General features: G+C 55.8%; 1 protein-coding gene across 1 annotated transcript in view; it reads right to left on the minus strand.

Annotated features, from left to right (window-relative positions):
* Positions 1-12473, minus strand: part of STK32C (serine/threonine kinase 32C) — a 39313-nt gene that overhangs the window by 17594 nt on the left and 9246 nt on the right. The window lies entirely within an intron of this gene.

Here is a 12473-nt window from a genome sequence, read left to right on the forward strand (position 1 = left end):
GACCGTGAGGCCAGTGGCCAGCGCCCCGCAGTTGTGAGCTCCGCGCCTCCCCCTGGATGGCTGGGCTCTGGGTCACCTACTCCCTGCAGCCTCTCCTCTCGGGCTCCGTCAGTCCAGTCCCTTCCCCCCGAAGTCCCTCCAACGAGGCCTTCCATGAGAGACACACCAGCTCCCAACCACAGTCTCCCCTCCTCGCCGGCACCTTATGGGGAAGGAACCAATGCCGTTCGACTTCCTGCAGGAAAAGAGCATTTGCAGGGACGCCCAGCTTTGGAACAGTCGCCCCCCGCCTCTCTGGGACTGCAGCCTCCCGCTCTGGGTGGGAAGCAGGCTGGGAGGGACTGGAGCCAGGACACCGCCCTGCAGCTCGGGCCAGCTCCCGAGGCCTCGCTCAGACCTCCGCTCGGGTCTGAACAGTTTCTCTGATGGATGATGCTCTGGTCACTGATTTTTCCAGTTCACAGAAGACTGGGAGGCAGAGGTACCGCTAGGAAACTGCACAAAGACAGCAGGAAAAATGTTCAGGGAAGGATTTAAAAAGGAGAGCTTTAAGGAGAGCCATGAGGTGCCAAGAAGCTGAGGCTTTGGGGGTAGGCCTGTGTTGGCACCCCCCATCCTGCACTCAGCCCTCTGGGTGTTGCCCAGCACGGGACGGGGACCTCCAGCCAGAGCAGGTTCGATGGGGCTCTGCGTGCTCTCTGAGGATGCCACACACAAAGCATGCCGTGTTCCTACCCTTGGCTTGGTTTCCTGGGCGACCCAGACAGGGCCCCATCCCCACAGTGCAGAGCAAACATGCCCGTCTCCAGGGTAACAGCCGAGATGCCGGCTCCCTCCTGCAGCTCTGCAGGCTGACCTGTCCTCCTGGAAAACGGGTGGGTCTCTTTTAGGCCAAAATGAATAGAACTGAGGAGAGGCCTTATCTGGAGGTGGAGCCTAAGACTGCTGTTCCCTTTCGTGTTTCTAAAAATAGAAGTCAGGAGGCCTGAGCAGCCCCGAAGTCTGCATTCCCGCGGGAGCCCAGGTTTGTGGTTTTCAGGAGGAGCGCCTTGGCCAGGGTACAAAACCACGGGATGAAGGGACAGGGTGGCCGGGCCTGCCCGCTCTCCCCGAAGCCGCTGGGGAGGGAGCCGGGCTGACCCTGCGTCCAGAGGCTTGAGCACAGACAGCAGCAGTCACAGATCTCAAGGCCAGCCCCGCCATTCCCCGTGCAGGGAGGAGGCCAGGCTGGGGGCTCGCTGGGGCCACAGGCAGGCTCTGGGCCTTTGGGGACGTTGGGGTCTGACCTCTCCTGCGACCTGAGCGGGTTTCTTCTTCTGAGGAGGCCTCGGAGCTTGAAGAACCAGCCCAGCTTCCCGCCCACGGCCTCCGCTGGATGGCAGAGGGGTCACAGAGAATGGGGCGGCCCGCTGGCCTGCGGGCTCCTGGGCCTCTCACACATACAATGAATCCACGAGAGTTCTTAAAAAATGGATGACGGTGGATTTATTTGTAATTCTGGAACAAGGGGGGCCTTTCCAAGTTGGAAACAAACCCCAGAAGCCCCCAAGGAAGGATTCTGTCAGAGGGTAGATGGGACCCTATAAAAAGCATAAAACGTTCGCACAGAGAAAAAAAATAATTAAAAAATCAAAATACTACAAACTGGGAAAAGGTAATTTGCAATAAATATAACAAATGAGGGTGCACTTCCTTTAATTGCAAGAAACCTATACAAGTTAGCGAGCAAGCCAATTCCATAGAAAAGGCAGGGGCGGGTCACAGGAGACAGTAAATCAGACGTGACACTGTGCCACCTCCCTCCCCATGTGCAGCTGCCAGTCACCGTGAGAAGGAGACACCAGTGTGGCTCTGCAAAGTGAAAGGCTTGTTCCACGCTGTGCTGGAGGCGCCGGGCAGGTGTGAGGCCGAGCCCGCTGGGAGTGTCAGCACCAGCTGTCGGCGGTCAGGTGCACTGCTCTGCAGGGCGATGGTGCCGCTGCTGGGAAGCTCCACAATCGATACACACACAAAATTCATCAAGATCAACGTGAGGTGACGCTCACCATATGTAATTCAAAATCCGAACAGTCCCAAGACAACCCAGGTTAGCGGGACGAGGGGCTGGTCGCATCGCCCCCTTCCTGCTGTAAGATGGACTATTGTGTGGACATTCAATACCAGAGAGATTTATGTGCCAACAGGAAAATACCCCAAAGAGGCTCTTGTAAAAGTAGGAATAACTTGTGTATGGAGATCCCTGTTGTGTAGACAAGAGACGGCACGGGAAGCACATGTGTAGACACGGTACACACACACGTGTGATGGGCCCTCACATTCCACTGTCCGCTGCTCCGACTGTTCTAACGTTGGAACCTTGTCACCATTCCTTTTTTATGCCAACAGGGATTACTGGGTGTGAGATGATGGGTTAGCTTCTGTTTACTTTCTATTCTTTTCTATTTTAAAAAAGCCTGTTAAATGAGATCTAAACATAGACAGCCCATGGCTCCTAATTTACATTGCCAGACCTCCTCCTCTGGGTAAAAGAAACCCATTTTCCAACTCTTGTCTTCATGGGCCTGGACCAATGTTTCTCCAGCTTACCATGAATGGCTTTTTTGTTTTTTTAAATATATTTTTATTGATTTCAGAGAGGAAGGAAGTGGGAGAGAAAGATAGAAACATCAGTGATGAGAGAGAATCATGGATCAGCTGCCTCCTGCACACCCCCTATTGGGGATCGAGACCGAAACCCAGGCTTGTGCCCTGACTGAGAATCGAACCGTGTCCTCCTAGTTCATAGGTTGATGCTCAACCACTGAGCCACACCGGCTGGGCATGAATGGCTTTAAAACTATGTATATCCTCATGTCGCCCCCAAGGACGTGGTCCTGGAGCTCAGCCTGGAAAGGCCTGGAAACACTGTCTAGGAAACAGAAATGTCACTTTGAGAACGTGGCTCTAGGAAGATGACGGCTGCAGACGGGAAGTTCCCACTTTGCAGCTGGTGAGATGGTTTTTGTCGGCCCTTGGAAGCCCTTCAGAACTGGCTCAGGGAGCAGAGACACCCCCAGACCTCGAGGGAGACACTGAGATGTCAGGGCTCCTCCTACGTGAGTATTTCAGCCCCCGGGAGGCAGGAGGTGGTCTGAGCTCTGAGCAGGGGCTGGAGGATGGAGCATCCTCCCTGCCCAAGAGGAATCGTGTTTCCAGGAGAAGTCTGTTCCCGCCTCCACCCGCACCCCCTCCCCCAACCCTGAACGGGAGATCCATGCTCTGGGCCCACGCTCTGCTCAGCCACCGTCCACACACCCACAGTGCTGCCAACGTGGGCGGCGGGGAGGCGCTAACCATGCAGCACTGCGCCCGCCGGGCTCAGGAGGAGCTGAGGCTGCACTCAAAATACCGGGAGCACCACTTGGAGGCGCCACGTTCACTGCTCCTCTGGGCTTTGCAGAACCACCCACCCCGGAGCTCCAGAAAAAGGCAGACGCATGCCATCCCCTCCCTGGCCACGTGTCCCCAGGCAGAGCCAGGCCACCAGCCCGGACAGAAAGGCTCCCATGTCACCTCCCCCAGGCGCCAGGACCCGCAGCCTCCAAACAGAGCCCACGGTCCCCCCCTCTCTGAGCAGCTGCCTGGCAGTTTCCTCCCAGGAGGGACAGCTACCCAGCCTGCACCTGCCGGCCGGCCTGTGCTGCTCATTGAACTGATGGCCACAGGCTTCGCCAGTCAAGTCCCCACGAAAGGAAACAAAGTCAGCGACTGTCAGGAAAAGGCAGCACAGAGCATCCTGATCACCACTCCCCTGAGGGACCAGGGGCCACCCGTTCATGTCCCGCCCCTAGCCGCCACTCTTCTGGGCACGGAGCCCGCGGAGTGCTTCCCCAGTGTCCTATTTGCCACCAGAGGGCAGGGAAGGAGCGGTGCTCCTGGGACAAGGCCCAGCATGGGCAACGTGACCACCCACTGGTCCCGTCCAGTGGAGGAGGGCGAGTCGTCTTCAGCCCCTGTGACTCCTCTCGGGGCTGAGATCTGAAGAGGCCGGCCCTGCGCTGGGTTCGCTGGGCCCAGGGACCCCACGTCCTCTGCTCCTCCACAGGGGACCACTGCCAACACGGACACCCCGCCAGGGAGGAAGGGTGAGGCCTGGGCAGCACAGATGGGCGCCACAGGGCGGGGCAGGGCGGGGCAGGCCTCTGGGATAGGCGGTACCTGGTCGTCTCAGCAGAGGGCTCCGTGCTCATTGACTAGCCATGGACGCAGCCCCGGGGAAGGCCTTCCCTTCACCCAGGCGGGGTGACCCGCGGGCCAGCGGCCTCAGGGACAAAGGTAAGCCAGAGGGGAAACTCGAAGGGACAGAGCAGACCGACAGCAGGTGCTGCCAGAAAACAGGCTGTCGCTGAGACTCCACAGCAGAGACTGAGCAGGCGCAGGCGTCTGGGGTGGGGGCTTCCTCTGTGACCAACTGCAGCCAGCAGCCTGGACACGAATTCACCCAGGGCACGGGCTCTGCTGGGCGGGCCGGCGGGCGTCCTGACGGGCCGGCTCCGGGCCCCGGGGAAGGACCTGGCCTCCAGAAGGGCCGCCGTGCTCCGTGGGTGCAGAGGAGGCAGGCAAGGGCACAGCGTTCACAGATCGGGGGCAGGGGGGGCGGGAATGGGAGCAGGCAGTCGTTCCAGACGCTGGAGGAGCCGGGCGGGCCAGTGCCTGCAGCAGAGCCGAGGCCACGGGAGGGAAGAGGGGGACCCGTGGGGCTCTCGTGGAGGCGCTGCGTGAGGAAGTGAACGGATGAGGCTGAGGGGGCTGTCTGGCTCTGCTACGGGGTGACTGTGAAACCATCAGCTGTTGCCGCCCACCTCCCCTCCCCACGGCCCCAGATGGCTCCCACTCTCCCCACGCTCTGCTGGAGCCCACTCCCAGACTGCTCCTTGTGTCTGCCAGGCCCCGCCCCGCCCCACACCTTCCCCACCACAGCCAATGGACAAGGGGGCTCGGAGGTGACAGAGGAGCCGAGACAGAACAGCACCCCTGCCCATGTGGCTGCAGAATGTGGTCTCCCTGTCACAGATTCTCCGAAATCCAGGACTTGCTGCTGAGGCCCTGGGGGTGTCCACAGCTCAGCCTCCACGGGCCAGTTGAAGGGAGGCATCTTGCAGACACAGGGACACGGCAGTAAAGAGACTTCCACCAGACAGGCTTGAGGACCCTCCCCCCGACACACACACCTGCTATCCTGCAGGATCTGCAGGGCCCCGGCAGGTGCTGCCAGAAAACAGGCTGGAGCAGGTCAGGAGGCAGCAGCTCACCTGGAGAACACGGAAGGGGCAGCCCCGGGGCTGCAGAGCCATCCCCATGCAGGGAGCAGCGGGAGGGCTGCAGCCGGACCACCTGTCCCAGAGACGGGGTGAGTCCAGTGTACAGCACAGACCTGCAGCGCGGGGTGAACCGTTAGCAAGACCGCCCCTCAAGCCCTCGCATTCGAACGTGGGGAGATTAATGATAAACAATTAACAGATGGCGCCCTGGCCGGGTAGCTCAGTTGGTTAGAGCCGTGGTCGGCAAACTGCGGCTCGCAAGCCACATGCGGCTCTTTGGCCCCTTGAGTGTGGCTCTTTCACAAAATACCACGGCCTGAGCGAGTCTATTTTGAAGAAGTGGCGTTAGAAGAAGTTTAAGTTTAAAAAATTTGGCTCTGAAAAGAAATTTCCATCGTTGTCCTGTTGATATTTGGCTCTGTTGACTAATGAGTTTGCCGACCACTGGGTTAGAGCATCATCCTGATATGCCAAGGTTGCAGGTTCCATTCCCAGACAGGACGCATATAAGAATCAACCCAATAAATGCATAAATAAGTGGAACAACAAATCTCTCCGTCTCTGTCTCTCTTTACTCTCTCCCAAATCAATACATAAAATAACTAAAAACAAACAAACAAACAACAGATGGGAAATAAAAAGAATAGCAAGATTGCAGACTCAAACACATCAATATGCACATTCAAGTACATGGATTAACCATCCAATTAAAAAGCAGACCTTTTTCAGGCTGGACTTTAAAAAGCAACACTCAACTATAGGCTACTTATGAAAGACCTACTTCCCATTTAAAGATACAGATGTGGTGAAAACAAATAGATGCCGCAAATACGAACTGAAAGAAAGGTAAGTGGCCAAATGAATATCAAATGGAGCTTAAGGCAAGGAGTATTCCCCGCGATAAAGAGGGACATTTCATCGCCATAAAAAGATGAACAATGTGAGCGCAGCCGGGAGCAGGCAAGGTGTGGGAGGCGCAGCGAGACAGAAGGAAAGGAAGAGACAGACTAACCCAGAGAGCTGGACCATCCTCTCCTTGTCATCATAGACAAGAAAACGAGAGAAAACACAAAATACTGCTCTAAAAGGGAGGCCTCCCTGCAAACGTTACCAGGAAAACACCCCCGTTGTATCAACCAACTGAACAACTTCCATGAAACGGACAAATTCCATTCCGTAAAGACAAATAACCAACAGTAACATGAGAATACTGGAAACCCTGAAGCCCCCATATCTATTAAGGAAACCGAATATGTGTTCGAATCTTCCACAAAAACTCCAGGCTCCAGTGCCCTCCCTCGGGAATCCCAGCAAGCGTGTTCTGGAGAAAGAACACCCACCTCACCCAGGCTTTCTCAGAAAACAGAGGCGAAGCAGCCCCCTCCAGCCCTGCTGTGCGGCCAGCAGAGACCCCATACCAACACCAGACCCGGAGGTTATGAGACCAGAAAACCTACAGCCGTGTCCCTAACGAGTGCAGGTGTGATCATGGGTGAAGTAGGAGGAAACCGAACTCAGCAATGCGAGGTTGGCACACTGTCCAGAAGTCAATCGATGCAATTGACCACATTGGCTGAGTAAACGAGGAAAAGCTTGTGACCACCCCCACAGACGCAGGAAACGCATTTGACAAACTTCAACAACCATTAGTGATTTAAGAACAAGAAACTCGGCACACGAGGAAGAGAAGGCGTTATACTTCCCTGTGAAATCCTGAACGCTCTCTCTGAGACCAGGAAAAAGGCAAGGATGTCTGCTTTTTCCACGTCTGCTCACCATTGTGCGGGAGATGCTAGAAGGCGCAGTAAACGTGCAAAAGGTAAGAACGAAAAATGTCTTTACTCAGCAGTGACATGACTGTGACAGAGAAAACCCTGGGAAATCTACCAATAAGATACTGGAATAGGTGAGTTCAGCAAGGTTTTAGGATATAGTCAATAGGTAACAATTAATTTAAAAAACACGAAATATGCAGGGATAGATGAAAATGTGCAACGCCTCAACCGTAACAAATGCTGACAGAAATGAAGGCAGACTTCATGCCACGACAGAATACATGTCATGACACGGAATGTTCGTGGGCTGGGGAACTCCAACCGTCAGAGGTCCGTTCTCTCTGAATTGGTCAGGAGTCTCAGTGCAGCCCCAATCTAGATCAGCCAGCTTCTCTTAGGAGCTGACAGACGGATGCTAACGGATACAGGAAAGGCAACACATCTGGAACAGTCACGACAACCTGAAAAGGAAAACCACGTTGGAGGCCAACACATCTGCTTTCAAGACTTTCTAGAAAGCTCTGGTCTTCAACACAGTGTGCGGCTGGTGTAAAGACAGACATATAGATCAATGAAACTGGAGGCGGCCAGAAAAAGGCCCACGGTTATGGCCTTTCAATGGGGAAGGACAGTTATTTCAGGATGCGGGGCTGGATCACACTGATGCCCACGCACAGGAGGAGGAGGAGGAGGAGAAGGACGAGGAGGAGGAGGAGGAAGAGGAGGAGGAGGAGGAGGAAGAGGAGGAGAAGGAGGAGGAGGAGGAGGAGGAGGAAGAGGAGGAGGAGGAGGAGGAGGAGGAGGAGGAAGAGGAGGAGGAGGAGGAGGAAGAGGAGGAGGAGGAGGAAGAGGAAGAGAAGGAGGAGGAGGAGGAAGAAGAGGAGGAGGAGGAGGAGGGAGGAAGGGGACAGGGAGAAAGACAGAGAGAAAGAGAGAGAATGAGAGAAAGGAGAACCTGGACCCTTACTTCATATCAACACAAACATCAACCTGAAATGGAATATAAACAAAAAGTAACAGCTAAGACCACAAAAATTCTAGAAGAAAACAAAGGAGAAAACCTTTGTGACCATGACCTGGGCAAATATTTCCTAGAGAGGACCCCAAAGGAATGAACCGTAAGGAAGAAACCAATGAAAACTGGACTTCATCACAATTTAAAACTCCTTTTCCAAAGTCAGCATTAAGAACTGAGAGGGAATGAGGGCTCTGCAGACCTGGCTCCCCCAGCTACAGGCCGGCTCCAGCGCCCAGCTGGACTCACCACAAGGGGTGCAGGGGACTTCCTGGGGTGATAGCGATAGTCCACAGACTATCAAAACTCACTGGATCACATCCTTACATCGAAAGGGTTTTATTTTTAGGTAAATTATGCTTCAATAAAACGGATTTTCAAAATTGACCATTTCTATTCCTGGCCTTGAGCCCCACCCTCGCACACATCAGCTCGACCATTCTCTTTCTATTCACTTTAGTTGGATCCAGCAAACATTTATCGAGCGCGTAGTATGGGCAAGGCCGTGTGGAGTCAGAGGTGAGCAGAACGTGGCTTTGCCCTCGTGTCTCTGCGTCGTTCTGAGGAAGATTCCCTCTGCCGCGGGAGCTCACTGTCGAACACGAAGAGCTGAAATCCAGAGAGTCCTGCACTTGGAGCCGGGGAAATCGCCAGAGAGTAAGTGGTAATTAACGGAGACTTTCTGAACCTTTCAATTAACTCCGTCGGAAGATGAGCGAACGTGTCTTCTCTGGGGCATTGCAGTTTTCTTTAATTAAAAGGAACTGGAGTTGGTGTAAAAGTTTCTTGAGAGGCCACTGGGTCCAAAGCCAGGACTGCCTGGGTCTGGGTGACACTGTCCCCCCACTTTCTCAGCCCGTGATGCTCTCACTCCAGGACCGCACTCGTGACCTGAAGATGAGTCACCCAGTGAGAGAGCAGGGCTCAGCTCTCCAAGGCCAGGCACCCTGGGAACAGGATGCCTCCCCCATCGCCCTCACCCTGGCCCTTGCCCTTGGGAGTGGAAGTGACGAGCGTGATAAGGCAAGCTGCATAAATCTCACCTCCAGCCCCGACACACAGCTCTCACCACGCCTGCCACCAGGCCCTGGAGACGCTGCCTGCAGACAGGTGGACACAGCCACATGGCTCCGTGTCCGCCCGTGAGCACAGGGTGGCAGTTCCTAACCTCCCGCCCCAATGAGCCGGGTGCTGGCAGTAGGAAGTGGGCAGTCCACCTCCCCGTCCTCCCAACAGAGAAGGGGGCAGGAGGCAGAGCTCACATATGGGGTCCATGGTTGGCTTTGCCTCCCCTCAAACACCAGGCCTCTCTCAAGATCCAAGGCTTCCCTTGCAGGGGCCCCAACGATTCCAGCTCCTCCTTAAAGACGCGAGCAGCGACATCAGGGGCAGCGGTCGGCGCCACCCCGGCTCTTGGCACTTCCACGGGCAAAGCAGTCCATGCGGAGTGGACGACCCGGGCAGCACCGTGGGAGTCTGGTGTGGTGTGCACGCCCCAGGGCACTCCTGTGCAAGCAGGGGCCCTCACTGGACTGAGGACCAGGTCTCGGCTGCTGTTTGTTTGTACTTGTGTGTGAGTGAGTGCACACACAGCTACACACAAACACAATCTTATACCCTCACAAATACATACACGCCCATACTCACACGCACACATGCACTCATAAACACATCCATGCACAATCTCACCCTCGCACATTCATACATGTGCATAAGTACACCCACAACCTATGCACATCAACATTCACTCATATATGCACACATTCATGCACATGCTGTGCTCACGTGCACACATCTTCATACACACTTGTGCCCCACACTCACACACGTTTGCACATACTTGTACTCGCACACACATATGCACGCACACTTGTGCTCACACACACACTCAGGTTGACCCACATATCCCCAAGACAGCTCAATAGCCTTAGGGTGTCAGCCGTGGAGCGCCCCAAGTGCCCTGGTGTTGGTAAAACGGGCAAGTGGGGCCAGGCTGTGCAGGTCACAGGCCTCCGCCCGCCCCTGGAAGCCTGGTCCTGGCCTGGCTCTGAGGCCCATGTGAGGCATTGCCTCTCTGAGCCTCTTCGGTCTTGTCTGCAAGCTGAGGCCACAACTGGACCATCTGTCTCTGGGACGTTCTGGCCCAGGAGGCATGATGCCAGAGGTGGGGACTCCTGAAGACGATCAGAATCAACACCGAATCCCCCAGGTCCATCGGCCACACCTCGATGGCACTTCCCTGCTGTGGCTGTTCTCGCAGGTTAGAGCAGTGGGGGCCGTATGGCAATGTCCGAGGCACGATGGTCACAAACACAGAAGCGTGCCCTGGCATCTGTGGATAGAGGCCAGGGATGCTGCTAACATTCGACAGGGCACAGCCAGCCCACCGCACGGAACGGCCCGCCCAGCTGTCAGGATGCTGAGCCAGCCTGGGTCAGAGGTGGCCCCTGCCCCATTCTCCAGCCCCCGCTCCCGGCTCAGTGTGTGGAAGGGCAGGGGGTCCTGCAGACAGAGCCACACCCAGCTGAGGTCCCAGAGCCGCCTCACGCACAGTGATTGCTCTGGGCAGCACCTGCCCTGGACACGAGGCACCCCTCTGCTCATCAGCCAGCTCCTGGGCTCCCGTCAGACATGTGTTTCATAACCAGCCCACATACCAAGTTTCCAACCTAATTCAGGGAAAGGCTTTCCGGACAGTGGCGCCTGCTGCTGCAGAGACTCATCCATCACATTTGGCCTAAAGGAAGACGCAGTCAGCCTCTGAGTCTCCCTCCCACAGCCTGGGCAGTGCCCCCCGCCACTACCCCCCTCATCCCCGCCTCCCCCGCCCCCCACTGCTCCTGACTGTCCTCAAGCCCAGCTCTGTGGGCCTATCCCTCCGAGTATCCAGTCTGTGCTCCCCACTCTGACAGCCCAGAACAGACAGCTCGCCCATCAGAGAAGGTGGAACAATCGGCAAGGACAGACGGAAGCCAGGGTCTGACCGTCCAAATGGCCACAGGCTCCTGCTGCCCATAGGGGTGGGGTGGCCCTGTTCCTGGTCCCCCCGTGCCAAGGCCTTTGCCTCCCCACAGAAAGCACTGCGGAAGGGGCGAGACTCGCACTGTGCCCTGAAGGCCCCGATTCTTTTGAAAGAGAGTTAGGACTCTGGGAGGTCCCTCTATCTGAGGTCTGGCTGACTGGTCTCCCCCAAGCTGGCCCTTCTGTGGGAGAGCCCCCCAAACGGCACCCCTTCCCACATCACACTGACAAGGTCCCACTGCCTGAAAACAGAGCCCCCACTGGGAAAAGCATAGCAGGCTGGGCTGGGGAGCAGGGACCAGGGTGGGGGGGGTGCAATTTTATTTATTTATTTTTTTATTTATTATTATTATTATTTTTTTTTTTTAATGCTCTCCGGAGGATATGCTGAGAGAGAGAAACATGGATGTGAGAGAGAAACCTTGATCGGTTGCCTCCCATATGCACCCTAACTGGGGATCAAACCCACACCCAGTATGTGCCCTGAGTCGGAATTGAACCTGCAACCTTTCATTGCACAGGGTGATGCTCAATTAACTGAGCCACTCTGGCCGGGCGGGAGGCACAATTTTAAAGTAGGCTTGAAGGACACGTGGTCATCAGTGCTTTCACCAAACCATTGCACCACCAGGTTGCCCGTGTGCTTGGCAGGTGGCCCCTCTGGCCTCTGGGACAGAGGAGGGGGTGGGTGTGTGACTGTTCTGGCCAACAGCTGTGGGCAGATGGCCTAGGTCTCTCTCAGGCCAGAGCAGCTGGGGTGGGGGTTAGAATCAGAACTTGCTGTTGAATGTGCTGGATTTGAAACATCTATGAGACACACGAGGGGCGGTGTCCAATCCGAGACTGGACAGAAAAGTCTGGAATGTGGGAGGCAGGCTCTGGCTGGAGATTCAAATTAGGGAGCCGTTGGCATATGGATGGTATTTGAAGCCTGAGCTCGCCCATGCATGAGTGTAGTGAGAAGAGAAAGTGGCAGTAAGGGCCCCGAGGGGCTCCAGCGTCAGTTGGGAGAGGAGGCCACGGGAAGATAGGGGACCGAGGAGGGGGCCCAGAGTGACCAGTCTGCCACCGGTCAAGGAGGAGGAGGGCTGAGAACCGGGCATTAGACTTAGCAACGTGGAAGGGACCTCCCAAGAGCTTTGGGTCCACGGGGACAAATCCTGTCCCCCGTAAGGAAGGACCGGAAACAGCAGGAGAAAGTGCTTTCGAGGAGTTTGGCTGCACACGGAGAGAGAGGAACAGGGCCATGCGTCAAGCAGGACTTTCTCAGGTAAATAAAACGTGTTGTTTATTCACTGCGTGCCCTCAGTCAAAAGCTTCCGAATGCCTGCACGATGTCCCCCCCAAACCCCACGGGACACA

Source organism: Plecotus auritus (assembly GCF_963455305.1).
Source record: "Plecotus auritus genome assembly, chromosome: 9".
Taxonomy (NCBI): Eukaryota; Metazoa; Chordata; class Mammalia; order Chiroptera; family Vespertilionidae; genus Plecotus; species Plecotus auritus.